Source organism: Melanerpes formicivorus, unplaced genomic scaffold (genome assembly GCF_026170545.1).
Source record: "Melanerpes formicivorus ecotype bairdi unplaced genomic scaffold, bMelFor1.0.p_v2 SCAF_118, whole genome shotgun sequence".
Lineage (NCBI taxonomy): Eukaryota > Metazoa > Chordata > Aves > Piciformes > Picidae > Melanerpes > Melanerpes formicivorus.
Genome location: NW_027142470.1, coordinates 1,366,792 through 1,384,097, shown reverse-complemented (window position 1 = coordinate 1,384,097; position 17,306 = coordinate 1,366,792). Strand labels below are relative to the sequence as shown.

General features: G+C 53.2%; 1 protein-coding gene across 10 annotated transcripts in view; it reads right to left on the bottom strand.

Annotated features, from left to right (window-relative positions):
• The window catches only part of HIVEP3 (HIVEP zinc finger 3), a 409,994-nt gene that overhangs the window by 111,090 nt on the left and 281,598 nt on the right, over window positions 1-17,306 (bottom strand). For 9 of the 10 annotated variants that reach the window (XM_068167460.1, XM_068167459.1, XM_068167467.1 and 6 more), the window contains one exon: window positions 15,166-15,260. The exons of the other annotated variant lie outside the window; for it this stretch is intronic. The gene's annotated coding sequence lies outside the window, so the exon portion shown is untranslated. The remainder of the gene's footprint in view (window positions 1-15,165; window positions 15,261-17,306) is intronic. 10 annotated transcript variants of the gene reach the window in all.

The window sequence follows — 17,306 nt, the reverse complement described above, 5'->3', positions numbered from 1 at the left end:
ACAGCCCCAGCTCTCTTAGCCTGTCACCATAGGGAGGTTCTCCAGCCTCTGGTCATCTTCATGGCTTCCTCTGGAGCCCCTCCAACAGTTCCATTTCCTTCTTGCACTGGAGGTGCCAGAATTGGAGGCAGTGCTGCAGGTGGGGTCTCACAAAAGCAGAGCAGAGTTTCTCTTGCTAATATTGCTGCTGCAAAAGTTGTAGCATTATTGACCTGCACCAGGGCTGGGGGGGCTGGAAAGTCCTCTGGGTGTTTCCATTCTCTGGTGTTCTATCACCCCAGCCCCTGTCAAAAATCCCATCCCAACTCTCCTGGAGCCCCTTCAGGTACTGCAAGGCTGCTCTGAGGTCTCCCTGGAACCTTCTCTTCTCCAGGCTGATCAGCCCCAACTCTCCCAGCCTGGATGGTTGGGTTCATGAGGAGCTCTGCTGGTACAACTCAGAGCAGGAACATAGTTTTGCAGAAGATCATCTACTAAACCTCTAACCAGCAGCTCCTCCTTTAAAGGGCTACTATAAGTAAACCCTTTAAGCATCAAGACCACCTCAGCCTTCCACATCAAGCTGGTTTTGCGGGCTCCCAAGGCAGGACAACTGCCTCTTCATGCTACAGAGGCACCAAGTGCTGGAAGAAGACTTCTGCCTATGCCTTCCCCTCGGTGTGCCAAGCAATGTTTGCAGACCAGGCAAGTCTGAAGCTGCCTCCAGCCTCTTTAGGGAAGCTTAAGGAAAATAAAATAAAAAGGAGATATATATATATATAAAGAAAAATAACAAAGCTCTGGAGGGGCCAGCATTCCTGCTTTCTGTCTGGGCATAAGAAGGCAAGAAGAAAAATAGCTACAGGCCTTGACAGGCATGAGGCAGCTCTTGGTTTGCTGCTGTAGCCTGGTTGCTGGCTGCTGTCTCTGCAGATGCTGCTCACTGGCTGCAGGCAGCAGGTAGCAGAGGTTGTCTCTCGTCTGCTCGGCAGCTGGAGAGGACAGTGGTGTCAGCACGAGGATGGAGCAGTGGGGACAGGCTCAGAACAGGTGCTGGGCAAGGATTCTGCATGCCCCTGGACAGAAAGCTTCAGGGACATCTTGTTAAGGAGAGGAACCTGGAGACATCTCCTTAACGTACCAGAATCACAGAATCAAGCTGGTTGGAAAAGACCTCAGAGATCATCAAGTCCAACCTATTACCTAACACCTAACAGCTCCTGACAACTAAACCATGGCTCCAAGGGCCACATCCAAGCCTTTCTTGAACACCTCAAGGGACAGGGACTCCACCACCTCCCTGGGCAGCACATTCCAATGGCCAATTACTCTTTTGGGGAAGAACTTTCTCCTCACCTCCAGCCTAAATCTCCCCTGGCACAGCTTGAGACTGTGTCCTCTTGTTCTGGTGCTGGTTGCCTGGGAGAAGAGACCAACCCCCACCTGGCTACAGCCTCCCTTCAGGTACTTATAGAGAGCAATAAGGTCTCCCCTGAACCTGCTCTTCTCCAGGCTAAACAAGCCCAGCTCTCTCAGCCAAGGAGGCTTGCTCTGGAGGGAGAGTTCCCATCTCTAAATAGATCAGCTGACATCCTTGGAGACACCCAGAGGAGCTTCTAGCCACACCAGCCCTGGTGCAGATCAATAATGCTACAACTTTTGTAAGAGCAAGACATTAGCAAGAGAAACTCTGCTCTGCCTTTGTGAGACCCCACTTGCAGCACTGCCTCCAGTTCTGGTGCCCCCAGCACAAGGACCTGGAGCTGTCAGAGATGGTCCAGAGGAGGACACAAAGATGATCAGAGGACTGGAGAACCTCCCCTGTGGGGACAGGCTGAGAGAGTTGGGGCTGTTCAGCCTGGAGAAGAGAGGGCTCCAAAGAGACCTTAGAGCAGCCTTCCAGTACCTGAAGGGCTCCAGGAGAGCTGGGAGGGACTACTGACAAAGGCTGGGAGTGCCAGGATGAGGGAAAATGGCTTTGAGCTGGGAGAGGGGAGATTGAGACTGGAGATAAGGAAGAAATTCCGAGTGAGGGTGGGGAGACACTGGCACAGGTTGCCCAGGAAGGCTGTGGATACTTCATCCCTGGAAGTCTTCAAGGCCAGGTTTGATGGGGCCTTGAGCAACCTGGGCTGGTGGGAGGTGTCCCTGCCCATAGCAGGGGGTTGGAACTGGATGAGCTTTGAGATCTCTTCCAACCCAACCCTTTCTATCATTCTATGATAAGAAACAAGCAGTCCTGGAGTAGGAAAATGAGGATCAGCAACAGGCAAGTCCCCCCCAGATGGTGTAAGAGGGCAGGTAGCTATGAGATCTTCTGCTTCCTCCGTGCTCCTCCCTTGCTCATACAGTGATCTGCAAGCTCAGCCCTTCTCCCTGCACACTTCCTCTGGGCTGCAGCCAGCGGTGCTGGGTGCCTGGGGTGTGCCCCACAGCGAGGGCAGGATGTGGTCCCACACCTCCTGTGCACAGCAGCTCACCTCTGCTCGATGTGCAGCACCCCAGGCACAGCCCAGCACCTCGGAAACCCTGCACAACACCACGGCAGGAAGGTTTGCATAGGTTTGCCCCCAACTCTTCCACCACCACCTCAGCAGCTGGCCACAAGCCACCCGGGAGCGCAGCTCCTCCGCTTCCAGGCTGCAGCTCGTTGCTCCTCACTGCCCACCTCCCCACCACGCCTGTTGCATCACCCACTGCTGCTCCACCCTGCAGGGCTGCAGGCCAGAAGGTGGTGCTGCAAGAATGGTGGAGCCCCAAGAACCTGACCTGAGCTGGGGTGGAAGATGCTGAATCATCCTTTGAGCTTCACAGAGCCCCCACCGCCTACCAGAGCTGCTCAACCAAAACCAACAGGGTCCAGAGCTGAAGGAACCCAAGCAATTAATTGGCCATCTGCTTAGAAGCACTCTTCTGAGGAACCTGAAATGACAAACCTGGCTGCTCTGCTTTGTAAAATTTTCCTCTTTTGAGCCTTTTGCATTCATTCATGAAGAGGAGTGTGGGGGAGGAGAGCTCTTCAGATGGCTCTGCTCTGGTTGCAGAGAGAGGATGCTTGGGCAGAGAAGCAGCAATCAGACCACACAGCCACAAAGACAGAAACAAACTTGATTTTTTCCCCCCCCTCCTTTTCTTTTTTTCTCTTGGCCTTTTTGCTTTTCATTTTCTCCTCCAAGTCAGATTGGCATCTACTGCTCCTTCCCACAACACTTCCTTCCCACTGCAGGCTGAGAGGCTGAGAGACCTGGGGCTTTTCAGTCTGGAAAAGAGAAGACTTAGAGGGGATTTCATTAAGAGTTATAAATATCTGAGGGCTGGGGGTCAGGAGGGAGGGGACAGGCTCTGCTCACTTGCACCCTGGGATAGGAGAAGGGGCAATGGATGTAAGCTGCAGCACAGCAGCTTCCACCTCAACACAAAGGGGAACTTCTTTACTGTGAGGCTCACAGAGTCCTGGAGCAGGCTGCCCAGAGAGGTTGTGGAGTCTCCTTCTCTGGAGACTTTCAAGACTCATCTGGATGTGTTCCTCTGTGCCCTGAGCTGGATTCTATGGTCCTGCTCTGGCAGGGGGGTTGGACTCGATGGTCTCTTTGGGTCCCTTCCAACTCCTGACATCCTGTGAGCAGAACTGCCATTCTCACAACCAAACCTGGAGTTTAAGAGAAAGGGCCCAGAAACAAGAACTTTCCAAGAGGGAAGTTCAAGACTAGATGCAAAAGTGTCAAACCAAGCCTCCAAGGAGTGCATCATAATCGCACAGGAGCTCATTTGTTTCCACACTGAGCTTCTGCACAGCTCACAAAACAAATACTGTGCCCTGGGGGGCTCCATGGGTGCTTCTGGGATGCCAGGAGTGAGCTGGTGTGCAGCCAGTCCAGCATTTGTCTTGGGAATTCCTTCTCCTAACCCTAAGACCGAGCAGCAATCTTCATCCTATGAGGACAGACTGAGGGAGCTCATTCTCCCCCTCTGCTCTACTCTGTTGAGACCCCACCTGGAGCACTGTGTCCAGTTCTGCAGCCTCTGTGCCAGGAAGGATCTGGAGGTGCTGGAAGGTGTCCAGAGAAGGGCCATGAGGATGAGCAGAGGGCTGGAGCTGCTCTGCTGTGAGGACAGACTGAGAGAGTTGGGGCTGTGCAGTCTGAAGAAGGCTCTGAGGAGACCTTCCAGTATCTGAAGGGGGCTCCAGGAAAGCTGGGGAGGGACTTTTGAGGGTGTCAGGGAGTGATAGGACTGGGGGAGATGAAGCACAACTAGAAATGGGGAGATTGAGATTGGATGTTAGGAAGAAGTTGCTCCCCATGAGGGTGGTGAGAGACTGGCACAGGCTGCCCAAGGAGGTAGTGGCAGCCTCATCCCTGGAGGTGTTTGCAGCCAGGCTGGATGTGGCTGTGAGCAGCCTGCTGCAGTGTGAGGTGTCCCTGCCCATGGCGGGGGGGGGGGGGTTGGAACTGGCTGATCCTTGAGGTCCCTTTGAGCTCTGACAATTCTCTGATTCATTCTCCCATTGATGGGGCACCAGGGATAGAGGATTGCAGGAGAGCAATTGCCCTGCAGTCAAGGGCTTTGATTTTTGTTTGGAATAAGCATTTCCACGAAGGTTAAAAGGCTGATGTTCAAAACGTGACACCACAAGCTCACAGGGGCTTGAGAGAGCCTCAGATGTGAAGACCAGAAGACAGCTTGATAAATGCCAAAGCCTGACCTCCTGCTAAACACAGGCTGCAGAGCTCACAGGCATTGCTGCATCAAGCTCATTACTTGTCCCTTGAGCTTCAATATCTCCTACAAAAATAGAAACCAGACTTGATTGAAAGACTAGAAAGGGTGGTGGAAGAAGCAGTTCTCAGTTCAGATGTTCCAGTGACCAATTTCTTCTCTGCTAAGATTCTGTTCCTTTTTTTTTCTCCTTTCCTTTTTTCTAGCTAAGCTTCACTGCCCAAACCCTGCCCCCAGCACATTCAAGACCAGACTTTTGGGTGGTTGTTTTTGCACTTTGAGGAGCAGAGCAATACCCTGACTGTCACAGGATCAGAGGATGTTAGGGGATGGAAGGGACCTCTGGAGATCATTCAGTCCAACCCCCCTGCCAGAGAAGGACCACAGAATCCAACACAGGTCACATAGGAACCTGGACTTAGATGATCTCCAGAGGTCCCTTCCAACTCCCACTGTGCTGGGATGGTGTAGGAGCCAGGACCTGGCACTTGCTGTGTGTTATTGCAAGGGAAACCAAAATCTAGGCAGTGGTGAGGCAAACTTGTTTCCATTTTGGTAGCTCATTTGGGCTCCACAGGATCAGGGGATGTTAGGGGTTGGAAGGGACTGCTGGAGAGCATTGAGTCCAACCCCCCTGCCAGAACAGGACCATAGAATCCAGCACAGGTCACACAGGAACACATCCAGATGAATCTTGAAAGTCTCCAGAGAAGGAGACTCCACAACCTCTCTGGGCAGCCTGTTCCAGGGCTCTGTGAGCCTTACAGGGAAGAAGTTCTTCCTTGGGTTGCAGTGGAAGCTTCTGTGCTGTAGTTTCCATCCATAGCCCCTTGTCCTATCCCAGGGTGCAAGTGAGCAGAGGCTGTCCCCTCCCTCCTGACCCCCAGCCCTCAGATATTTACTATAATGTATTAAATCCTCTCTCAGTCTTCTCTTCTCCAGACTGAACAGAACTCTCCTGACTGAATACAGAATCACCCAGGTTGGAAAAGACCTTGGAGATCAAGCCAAGACCAGATCTTTGTGGGCCTCTCCTAACCCCAAGCCTTCTGTGTTGTAATTCCCCACCTACAATTTACCACTTGAGATCTATTTGGAGTAAGAGAAAACACAGAGGAAAATTTTAGACCTTACACAAAACAAAACTCAGGAGGGTTCTTGGAAACTTGCTCCCTTTCAATCAGCCTTTCATGCATCTTCCACAAACTTCCCAGCTCCAACTGGTTTTGTGGTCTGCAGAGGCTGCCTGGGACACTGGGGAATGGCTTCTGGTGAGCAGCAATGGTCAGGAGCCAGCAACCATCAGAGCTGCCCCTGCTCATGGGGACTCAAGGATGGTGAAGGTCAAAGGGAAAGGGGAAAAATAAAAGAAGGGGAGAAAAAAGAGAGGTTCCTCTTCCTTGCAAACTAACTGACATTGCTGTACCCACACCTGGCCATCCACCACTGGCAGAATTCACTCCTCTTTGAGCTTGGGGTTTTTATTTGCAGCACTGAGATGTTGGAAATGTTCTCAAATACTGCAAACAAGCAAACAAACAAACACACACACACACAGAGGTTGTGGGTCTTGTCTTAGCAAGTGCAAGGTTTAATGATCACAGAGTGCACAGCACCTGGGGGGCAAAGTTTGAAGAATCATAGAATGGTTGGAAAGGACCTTGAAGATCAGCCAGTTGCAAGCCCCTGCCATGGGCAGGGACACCTCCAACCAGCACAGGCTGCTCAAGGACTCATCCAGTCTGGCCTTGAACATCTCCGGGGAGGAGTTATCCACAGCCTCCCTGGGCAACCTGTGCCAGTGTCTCCCCACCCTCACTCTAAACAATTTCTTCCTCATCTCTAATCTCAATCTCCTCTCTTCCAGCTCAAAGCCATTCCCCTCATCCTGTCAAGACCTTGGCAGAAGTCCCTCCCCAGCTCTCCTGTAGCTCCCTCAGGTACTGGAAGGCTGCTCTAAGGTCTCCCTGGAGCCTTCTCTTCTCTAGGTTGAGCAGCCCCAACTTCAAGCCCCTAGTCCAACACAATGCAGCCACCAGCCCCTGCAGTTTCTTTATCCACTCCCCAGTGCACAGCTGGGGGATTGGGTACCTGGGGCTGGTGTTTCTAGAGCTAAGTGCCAGTTACCCAAAGCAACAACAAACCTGCAGGGCTATCAGAGCAACTCCAAGAGCAAACCTAAGGGGGAAGCAGATTTGTTCCTTCTGGCTGGCAGACTGAAGGGAGAAGAGCTGCAATCCCCGTTTCAAGGAGGGCCTCAGAGCAAGGTCAACCATGAAGAGCAGCTCCAGAGCTGCTTCCCCCAGCAGCACAGAGGAACTGCTTTACTAGAAGACACTGTGTAAATATTTTTGCTGAGCTGCAAAAGGAGGAAGCTCCCCTGGCCTCCCGCTGCCATGTGGCAGGATGGGTTCCCAGGCACAATGCTCAATGGCTGCCATTATCCTGAGGGTGTTTATTTCACATTGCAAAGTGCCTGCCAGAACACACAATCACGAGTCTTGCCCCAGGGCCCCCGGAGAAACTCCTCTCTGAAGGAGAATGAGATGATTATGTTGGGATTAACTCTTTGGCAGCGGTGCCAGAGGGACTTCCCCCTCTCCCTGCACGGCTTCAACCCTGCAGGCAGCAGCGCTGGGGGCACAAACGTCACCACTCTCCCCCCTCCACGTCCTGGTCAGCTAATGAAAACTCCTCATTTCAGTGCAGACAGGTGAGGCTGGAGCTCTGCCCACGTCCTCACTGCTTTCATTACCTCCACACACACCAGGGCTGATGTGCTGCTGATCACAGAGTGGCTGTAGTGGGCAAGAGGAGATGGCTGAGGGCTCAGTGGATGGTTTTACAAAGCAATCAGAGAATTGTTTCAGTTGGAAAAGGCCTCTGAGGTCATCCAGCCCAAGCTTCAATCCAACACCACCATGGCCATCAAACCCTGTCCCCAAGTGCCTTGCCCACAGGTTTCTGGAACGCTTCTAGGGATGGGGACTCCCCCAGCTCCCTGGGCAGCCTGTGCCAATCCCTGACCACTCTTGCAGCAAAGAAATTCTTCCTCATCTCCAAACTGAGCCTCCTCTGGCACAACTTGAGGCTGTTTCCTCTTGTCCTCTCAGTTACAAGGGAGAAGAGCCCAACCCCCACCTGGCTTCAACCTCCTTCCAGGGAGCTGCAGAGAGCCATGAGCTCTCCCCTCAGCCTCCTCTTCTCCTGGCTGAACACCCCCAGCTCCCTCAGCTGCTCCTCCCTAGGCCTGTTCTCCAGACCCTTCACCTTCATTGTCCTTCTCTGCACTTACTCCAGCCTCTCAATGTCCTTCCTGGAGTGAAGGTCTCATTCCCACCACCACAAGGTAGCACAAGGAACAAACTGCTCTGAGAGGGCTGCTCTGTGGCACTGGGCAGATCTCCTCAGCAGCTGTCAGGGGTTTATTTCCCTGGGGTATTTCATTTTCACTCCAGTTGTCATTTTCTTAATGAAGACAAATGAAGGCACCTCCAGGTTCAGAAGCCTGCATCTTTGCACCCTGCACCCACCACACAGACTCTGCCCAGCCTCAGCTATGGGCCTGCCTCACACCTTTTGCCTGCTTTTGCACCAGGGTGGTTGCTGCCTTTGAGGCAGCTGTTTCTGGGATGAGCAGTAATTAAGAGCAGAATTACAGGATCACAGGATGTTAGGGGTTGGAAGAGACCTCTGGAGATCTTCAAGTCCAACCCCCCTGCCAGAGCAGGAGCATAGAATCCAGCACAGGTCACACAGGAACACATCCAGACAGGGCTGGAAAGGCTCCAGAGAAAGAGACTCCACAACCTCTCTGGGCAGCCTGCTCCAGGATTCTGTGAGCCTCACAGTGAAGAAGTTCCTCCTCATGTTGAGGTGGAACCTCCTGTGCTGGAGTTTCCATCCATTGCCTCTTGTCCTATCTCAGGGTGCAGCTGAGCAGAGCCTGTGCCCTCCCTCCTGATCCCCAGCCCTCAGTTATTGATAGACATTGATCAGATCCCTCTCAGCCTTCTCCTCTGCAGACTGAACAGCCCCAGGGCTCTCAGCCTCTCCTCCCCAGGCAGTGCTGCAGTCCCTTCAGCATCCTTGGAGCCCTCCCTTGGACTCCCTCCAGCAGATCCCTGTCCCTCTTGAACTGGGAAGCCCAGAACCGGATGCAATGCTCCAGGTGAGGTCTCACCAGGGCAGTGCAGAGCAGGTGGAGAACCTCCCTGGATCTGCTGGACACACTCTTAATGCACCCCAGGACCCCATTGGCCTTCTTGGCCACCAGGGCACATTGTTGTCCCATGCTCAACTTGTCCACCAGCGCTCCCAGATCCTTCTCCCCAGGGCTGCTCTCCAGCAGATCACCTCCCAGCCTGTCCTGCTGCAGTTTATTCTTCCTGCCCAGCTGCAGGACTCTGCACTCATCCTTGTTGAACCTCATTTGGTTTCTCTGTGTCCAGCTCCCAGTCTGTCCAAGTCTCTGAATGGCCTCACAGCCTTCAGGTGTCTCAGCCAAGCCTCCCAGTTTGGTGTCATCAGCAAGTGTGCTGAGCAGACCCTGCTCTGTCTGTCCCCTCATCAATGTCAGTGATGAAGATGTTGAACAGGACCAGACCCAGCACTGATCCCTGGGGGACTCCACTGAAGTTACAGCTCTCCAGCTGGGCTTGGCACCACTGACCACCACTCTTTGGACTCTATTTTGTAACCAGCTCCTAGCCCCTCTCAATGTCTGCTCTTCTGTCCCACACTTCCTGAGCTTCCTCACAAGGATGTTATGGGAGACAGCATCAAAAGCCTTCATTTGAGCCTCTGCTCCTTCCCTCAGCTTCAAAAGTTAATATATTTACAACCATAGAGTGCATTGGGTTGGAGGGAACCCTGAAAGCTCAGCTGCAGTCAGCAGGGACATCTGTAGCTGAGCAGCAGGTTTTATCCCAGGATCCCAAGTCCACCAGCAGTGAATCCTGAAGGCCAGAAGCACATCGTTCCTGTCTTAGAGCTGCAGCCCAGGCTGCTGGAGAAGTCTTGCATGAGAAGGCAGCAGCAGGGCTGAGCCCAGACGTCCTGTTTTGCCTCCCCTCATCATGAGAAGCTTCTCTTTTTCCATTCTGAAGAAGCCTGCTGCAGACAAGCAATGGCAGCTTCCTGCCACTGCCCATGCACCTATCGTTCCCTTGAACTGGGTGCTGGAGCCTCAGTACCTCTCTCAGGGGGTCGAGAGGATCACTGCCTACATGACTGCAACGTGCTGCAGGTCAATGCCACCACAGAAAGCTGTAGGAAGCAAGAGGTGCTTGAGGGTGCTGGCAAGCTCTCAAAGGCATATATTCAAAAGAGGAGGAGAGGAGGTGGAAGATTGCAGACTAGCACCCAGGGCTCTCACACCGAGAGGGCTTTGGCCTCAATGAGAACAGGAGGAGACTGGGGGTTCATAGGTTCACAGAATGGGTTGGGTTGGAAGGGACCTTCAAGATCATCCAGTTCCAACCCCGTGCCATGGGCAGGGACACCTCCCACCAGCCCAGCTTGCTCAAGGCCTCATCCAGCCCAGCCTGGAACACCTCCAGGGAGGAGGCAGCCACAGCCTCCCTGGGCAGCCTGTGCCAGTGTCTCCTTACCCTCACTCGGCACAATTTCTTCCTCATCTCCAGTCTCAAGCTCTTCAAGCTCAAAGCCATTGTCCCTCATCCTGTCACTTTCAGCCCGTGTCACAAGTCTCTCCCCAGCTCTCCTGGAGCCCATTCAGGTACTGCAAGGCTGCTCTAGGGTCTCCCTGGAGCCTTCTCTTCCCCAGGCTGAACACCACACAACCTTTCATTTCTGTGATCTGCTTTCCTGCTGTTCAGCAGGGAGATGTGAACATGTCCCCATGGCCAGGACATTTTGGCCAGTTGTGGTACACAAGGACACCAGCACAGTCCCCACTTCAAGTAAAGTTCTCCTCTGCATCTCCCCACCAAGTATTAATGTTCTGTAGGACATTTGCAGCACAGCAGAGGCCCAGTGGAGAAGAAAAGTCACATTTGCAGGTTTTTTTGGTTGGTACAACATCACCCTGAAATGTACAAACAGGAATCTTCAACCTGTCTGCCCCTCTGCAGAGGTGTGGCAGCAAGAGGCCAGGGCACCCTGGCTGGTTCTTGCAAGGGGCAGGAGCCACGTCCAACCTGGCTTCCACCCCCAGGTGGAGGGAGGTGATTCTCCCTCTCTAATCCACTCTGCTGAGACCACACCTGGAACACTATGTCCAGTTCTGGAGCCTCTGTTCCAGCAAGGATCTGGAGGTGCTGGAAGGTGTCCAGAGAAGGGCCATGAGGATGAACAGAGGGCTGGAGCTGCTCTGCTGTGAGCACAGACTGAGAGAGTTGGGGTTGTGCAGTCTGGACAAGAGAAGGCTCCAAGGAGACCTCATTGTGGCCTCCCAGTATCTGAAGGGGGCTACAAGAAAGCTGGGGAGGGACTTTTGAGGGGGTCAGGGAGTGATAGGACTGGGGGGGATGGAGCAAAACTAGAAATGGGTAGATTGAGATTGGATGTTAGGAAGAAGTTGTTCCCCATGAGGGTGGTGAGAGCCTGGCACAGGTTGCCCAGGGAGGTGGTGGAAGCCTCATGCCTGGAAATGTTTGCAGCCAGCCTGGATGTGGCTGTGAGTAACCTGCTGGAGTGTGAGGAGTCCCTGCCCATGGAAAGGGGCTGGAACTGGCTGATCCTTGAGGTCCCTTCCAACTCTGACAATTCTGTGATTCTCTGGTTCTAGCCTGGGGCTCATTAGTGCTGGCAGCACAAGATCAGTGCTCTGGGTGGAGTAAACCTGACCTTTCATCTTCCACTAATCCCAGGAGAGGACACATCCTGGCACTGGACAAGAGGTCAGTTGTGGTTTTCTTTGTGAGCTGCTCCCAGAGTGGGCTGGGCAGAGGTGTCCATGAAGCAGCAGAGCAAAGTGGACTCATTCCTAATGTTAAGAAGAACAAACCTGGCCCACGTGCTGGGAGCTACAGCAAGGAAGCTGTTCCCTCCCAGGTGCTGAGACCTTCTATGAGAGTGTGGGAAGGCAGAGCTGTATTCTGCTTTCTTCTTCTTCTGCAATGTCTCTTTCACCTCTCCCACTATCTCTGGCTCTTGAACTTCTTCCCTGTGGCCACAAGTTTTGAATCTCCACCTTATTTCCCAGAGGAACCTTCTCTTTCCTCATCACTTCCCCATGCCATTATTTCTCATTCAATGTGACACCACCATCAACTCTGCACAGCACTGTGGGACACTCTCCACACACAGAATTATCAACCAGACACCTCCAGGAGTAAGATCTGCTCCAGTGTTGAACAACACTTCAGCCTTGAGGGGAAAAAAGCAGCAACCACAGAGCTAGATGGAAAAGGTGATGAGGAAGAGACTCTGCAAAGGAGGCTCTGCCAGTACCTGTGGCTGCTGGCAGGGGAACCACACCACCAAACCTCCCCCATTCAGCTGATGAAGGCACAGAACAGAATCATCAAATGCTTTAGGCTGGAAGGGACCTTTAAAACTCTTCCAGTCCAAACCCCTGTGACCAGCAGGGGCAGCTGCAACTAGAGCAGGTTGCTCACAGCCCCAAACAACCTCACCTGGAGTGGTTCCAGGGATGGGGCAGCTCCCACCTCTCTGGGCAGCCTGGTTCAAGCACTCACTGCCCTCAGTATCAAACAGTTCTTCCTTCTCTCCAGTCTTTCAGTTCAAACCATCACCCCTTGTCCTGCCACAACAGGCCCTGCTCAAGAAGGTTGTCCCCATCAGTCATGGTCAGCATCCACAAGGCTGTTTCACAGAATGTCTTTGGTTGGCAGAGACCTTCAAGATCTTCCTGCCCAGCCTTCAACCCAGCACTGCAAGCTCACCACTAAACCATGTTCCTAAGCACCAGGTCCACACAACACTGAAACACCTCTAGGGGTGGTGACTCCACCACTGCCCTGGGCAGCCTGTTCCAATGTTTGAGAACTGCAGGGAAACCCTTCTGGTCTTCCACATTTCCAAAACTCAAAGCCATCTTCATTTTTATATCACAAGGCTGTTGCAGGCAGTGGAACATCTCCCTGTGAGGCCAGGCTGGGGGAAATGGGGCTTGGAGCTGGGAAGAGAGGAGCCTGAGAGCTGCCCTCATTGCTGGGGATGAAGATAGAATAGAATAGAATAGAATAGAATAGAATAGAATAGAATAGAATAGAATAGAATAGAATAGAATAGAATAGGGCAGGAGCCAGGCTCTGCTCAGGGATGTCCAAGGACAGCACAAGGGGCACTGGGGGCAAGCTGGATCAGAGCAGGTGCCATGGGAACAGGAGGGAAAACTTTGTCACTGTGAGGGTGACAGAGCCTGGAGCAGGCTGCCCAGAGAGGTTGTGGAGTCTCCTCTGAATACACTCAAAACCCACCTGGATGTGTTTCTGTGTGACCTGCCCTGGTGACCCTGCTCTGGCAGGGGGGTTGACTGGGTGATTCAGACACTTGAAGGTGTCCAGAGAAGGGCAACGAGGCTGGGGAGGGGTCTGGAGCACAGCCCTGTGAGGAGAGGCTGAGGGAGCTGGGGGTATTTAGCCTAGAGAAGAGGAGGCTCAGGGGAGACCTTACTGCTCTCTACAACTACCTGAAGGGAGGTTGTAGCCAGGAGGGGGTTGGTCTCTTCTCCCAGGCAACCAGCGCCAGAACAAGAGGACACAGTCTCAAGCTGTGCCAGGGGAAGTTTAGGCTGGAGGTGAGGAGAAAGTTCTTCCCAGAAAGAGTAATTAGCCATTGGGATGTGCTGCCCAGGGAGGTGGTGGAGTCCCCATCCCTGGAGGTGTTCAAGAAAGGCTTGGATGTGGCCCTTGGAGCCATGGTTTAGCTGTCAAGAGGTGTTAGGTATTAGGCAATAGGTTGGACTTGATGATCTCTGAGGTCTTTTCCAACCCGGTTGAGTCTGTGATTCTATCTCCAGATGTCCCTTCAGACCTCTACCATTCCCTGATTCTGTGATTTGGATTGAAGCTTTCCCAGGGAGGAAAAAAAAAACCAAACTGCCATGAGAAGAAGGGGATGAATGGGATGGAAAATTCCCTCAGCTGACAGATCCTGCTCTGCCACCTTCGCTATAGGCAGCCCCATATGGGCAAGCACATATGTGATGGCATCCAGATTTGTTTTGTGACAAAGCTGAACAGCTTTGCAGCAAGGGAAAACAGCAAGAGAAAGAAGCTGTAAAAAAGAGGGATGGGAAGAGTCAGTGGCATATGCAAGTGAGAAAAGAGAAGGGCTCTGGGTGAGACACACCAGTGGAAAATTACAGGAGGATTCTTCCTCCCTTCCGTGCGTGGTGGCATGGGGCAAGGGGAGAAGAGTTGTGGCCAGCAGGAGCAAGGGAGGGATCCTGCCCTTGGACTCGGCGCTGGAGAGGCCACAGCTTGAGTGCTGGGTTCAGTTTGGGGCACTGCAGTGTGAGAAGGACACTGAGGGGCTGGAGAATGTCCAGAGAAGGGCAATGAAGCTGGGGAAGGGTCACAACAACTCCAGGAACGCTCCGGGCTGGGGCACAGTGGCTGGAAACTGCCCAGCAGAAAAGGAACTGGAGGAGATGGGTGACAGCAGCTGAAGATGAGACAGAGTGTGCCCAGATGGCCAAGAAGGCCACCAGCAGCCTGGCCTGGACCAGTAGTGGTGTGGCCAGCAGAAGCAGAGCAGTGATGGTGTCCCTGTACTGGGCACTGGTGAGGCTGCACCTCTAGTTCTGGGTTCAGCTCTGGGACCCTCACTCCAAGAAGGACATTGAGAGGCAGGTCCAGAGAAGGGCAAAAGAACTGGGAAGGGTCTGGAGAACAAGGCTGGGGAGGAGCAGCTGAGGGAGCTGGGGGTGTTAGCCTGGAGAAGAGGAGGCTGAGAGGAGACCTCACTGCTCTCTACAGCTCCCTGAGAGGAGGCTGCAGTGAGCTGGGGGTTGGGCTCTGCTCCCTTGTAACTGAGAGGATAAGAGGAAACAGCCTCAAGTTGTGCCAGGAAAGGCTGCCTCACAGAATCATAGAATGGTCTGGGCTGGAAGGGACATCCAAAGCTCATCCAGTCCAAGCCTCTCTGCAGCAAGCAGGGACATACCCAGCTAGAACCCCAGCATGGAGGGGGGTTGGAGGGGGTGGGTGGTTAGAAGGAGATCATTCAGTTCAACCCCCTGCTCCAGGAGGACACCCACAGCAGCTTGCCCAGGATCACAGTGGCCAGGGGGGTTTCGAAGCTCTTCAGAGAAGGAGACTCCAGAACCTCGCTGGGCAGCCTGCTCCAGGCCCCCAGCACCATCACACCAAACAAGTTTCTCCTCCTGTTCAGATGGAACCTCCTGGCCTGGGTGACCCTGCTCTGGCAGGGTGATTGGACTGGATGATCCCCAGAGGTCCCTTCCAACCCTTTCCATCCTTTGATTCTATCATTGCTATAACTGATTTGAATGACGGAACACAAGATGCTTACTGAATTTGCTGCTGATGCCAGGCTGGGACAGGCTGCAAGTACTTCAGAGGCCAGGATTAGGATTCAGAATGATCTTGAGAAATTGCAGAAATGGTCTGAAAAAGAAAAGAGAGGGGGGGAAAAAAAGAGAGTTCAGAGCTGATGGGTGAGGAGTGCCACGACAGGAACGATCAACAAGACAGTCACAAGGGAAATAAACAGCAGCTCACAAAGGTTATTTGTTCTGGACAAGGATCTCAGGCTTACCATGGGTCACAAACCAAACAGGAGCTGAGCACAGTCACATTACTGCAATAAACCCAAACATCACATGCAGGTACACACAGGTACCCACAGCATGGAACCACAGAATGGGTTGGAAGGGAACTCCAAAGCTCATCCAGTCCAAACCCCTGCACTCAGCAGGGACATCCTCCACTAGATCAGGTTGCACAGAGCCCTGTCCAGCCTCACCTTGAATATCTCCAGGGATGGGGCCTCACTACCTCCCTGGGCAACCTGTTGCAGTGTTCCACCACCCTCATGGTGCAGAACTTGTTCCTCACATCCAATCTAAATCTGCTCTGCTCTGGTTTCAAACCATTGTCCCTTGTCCTGTCCCTGCAGGCCTTTGGGAACAGTCCCTCTGCAGCCTTCTTGTAGCCCACTTCAGGTACTGGCAGGCTGCTCTAAGGTCTCCCTGGAGCCTTCTCTTCTCCAGGCTGAACACCCCCAGCTCCCTCAGCCTGTCCCCAGAGCAGAGGTGCTCCAACCCCCTGAGCATTTTCACGGCCCTGCTGCATCACCCCCTCACAAGAGGCTCACTCAAACACCTGCAGGTGCCCTGTTTGTGGCAGTACTTAAAGAGGCTCTCAAAATAGTGTTAGTTTTGAACAACTCTGCCTCCACACATGGCATGCAAAATGTTCCTTTGCAGGTGAAAGATGGCAGGAGAGCTGCTCAGAGCTCTGATTTCTCATTAGCTGTAACCTGCACGGCATAACGATGGGGCTGGAGGGCAGGAGCTCGGTGCTTGATGACTGAAGGCAAATATTTTTAGCAGTTTTCATTGAGTGCAAAAATAGATGTCAAATAAACTGCTCTCCCCAACCCAGCAGGCTGCTGACAGCCACAGCAGAGCCTGCAAAGGGCACCTCGTCAGGGCTGGAAGAGCATCTCCTAGCTTCCTCTGAGTGCTAAGGGGGAATTTGGGTCCAGCCCAGCCACCTAAGCCACAACATCTTCCCTCTGCATACCCAGGCAGTCTCTGGCCTGTGCAGAGGTGAAGATGAGCCAATGTGTGTCCAGGTGGCCAAGAAAGCCACCAGCATCCTGGCCTGGATCAGCAATGGTGTGGCCAGCAGAGGCAGGGTGGTGATGGTGCCCCTGGACTGGGCACTGGTGAGGCTGCACCTTGAATCCTGGGTTCACTTTTGGCCTCCTCACTCCACGATGGACACTGAGGGCTGGAGCAGGTCCAGAGAAGGGCAAGGAAACTGGGGAAGGGTCTGGAGAACAGGGCTGGGGGTGTTCAACCTGGAGCGGAGGAGGCTAAGGGGAGACCTCATTGCTCTCTACAGCTCCCTGAGAGGAGGCTGCAGTGAGCTGGGGGTTGGGCTCTGCTCCCAGGGAATGAGTGATAGGATGAGAGGAAATGGTCACAAGTTGCCCCAAGGGAGGTTTAGGTTGGAGATGAGGAACAATTTATTTCCCTAAAGGCTTGTCAAGGCCTGGCCCAGGCTGCTCAGGGCAGTGGTGGAGTCCCCATGCCAGGAAGGGTTTCAATGCCCTGGAGATGTGGTGCTGAGGGACGTGGTTTAGTGGTGACCTGGCAGTGCCATGTGAACAGGGGCACTTCATGGTCTTGAAAGCCTCTCCCAGTCACAATGATTGGCTTTCTCTCCTCACCATCCAAAAGGGCTCATAGAAACCACTGGTAGCCCCCAGCCCTTGCGGCTCCTGGCTGTAGACAAGCCAGGAATGTTCAGTGCCAGAACAGGCCCCAGAGAGGCTCCAAGAGAGAAGAATTCTCATTTAAACAGGAAAGTACAAATAAAACTCAAGAATGAAGAGAGCATCTCAGAAGCACAGAGTGACACAAAGCTGCCCTGGCTCCAGCAGAATCCTCCTCTCACCTCACTCCTCCACCACTGAGGCTTCTC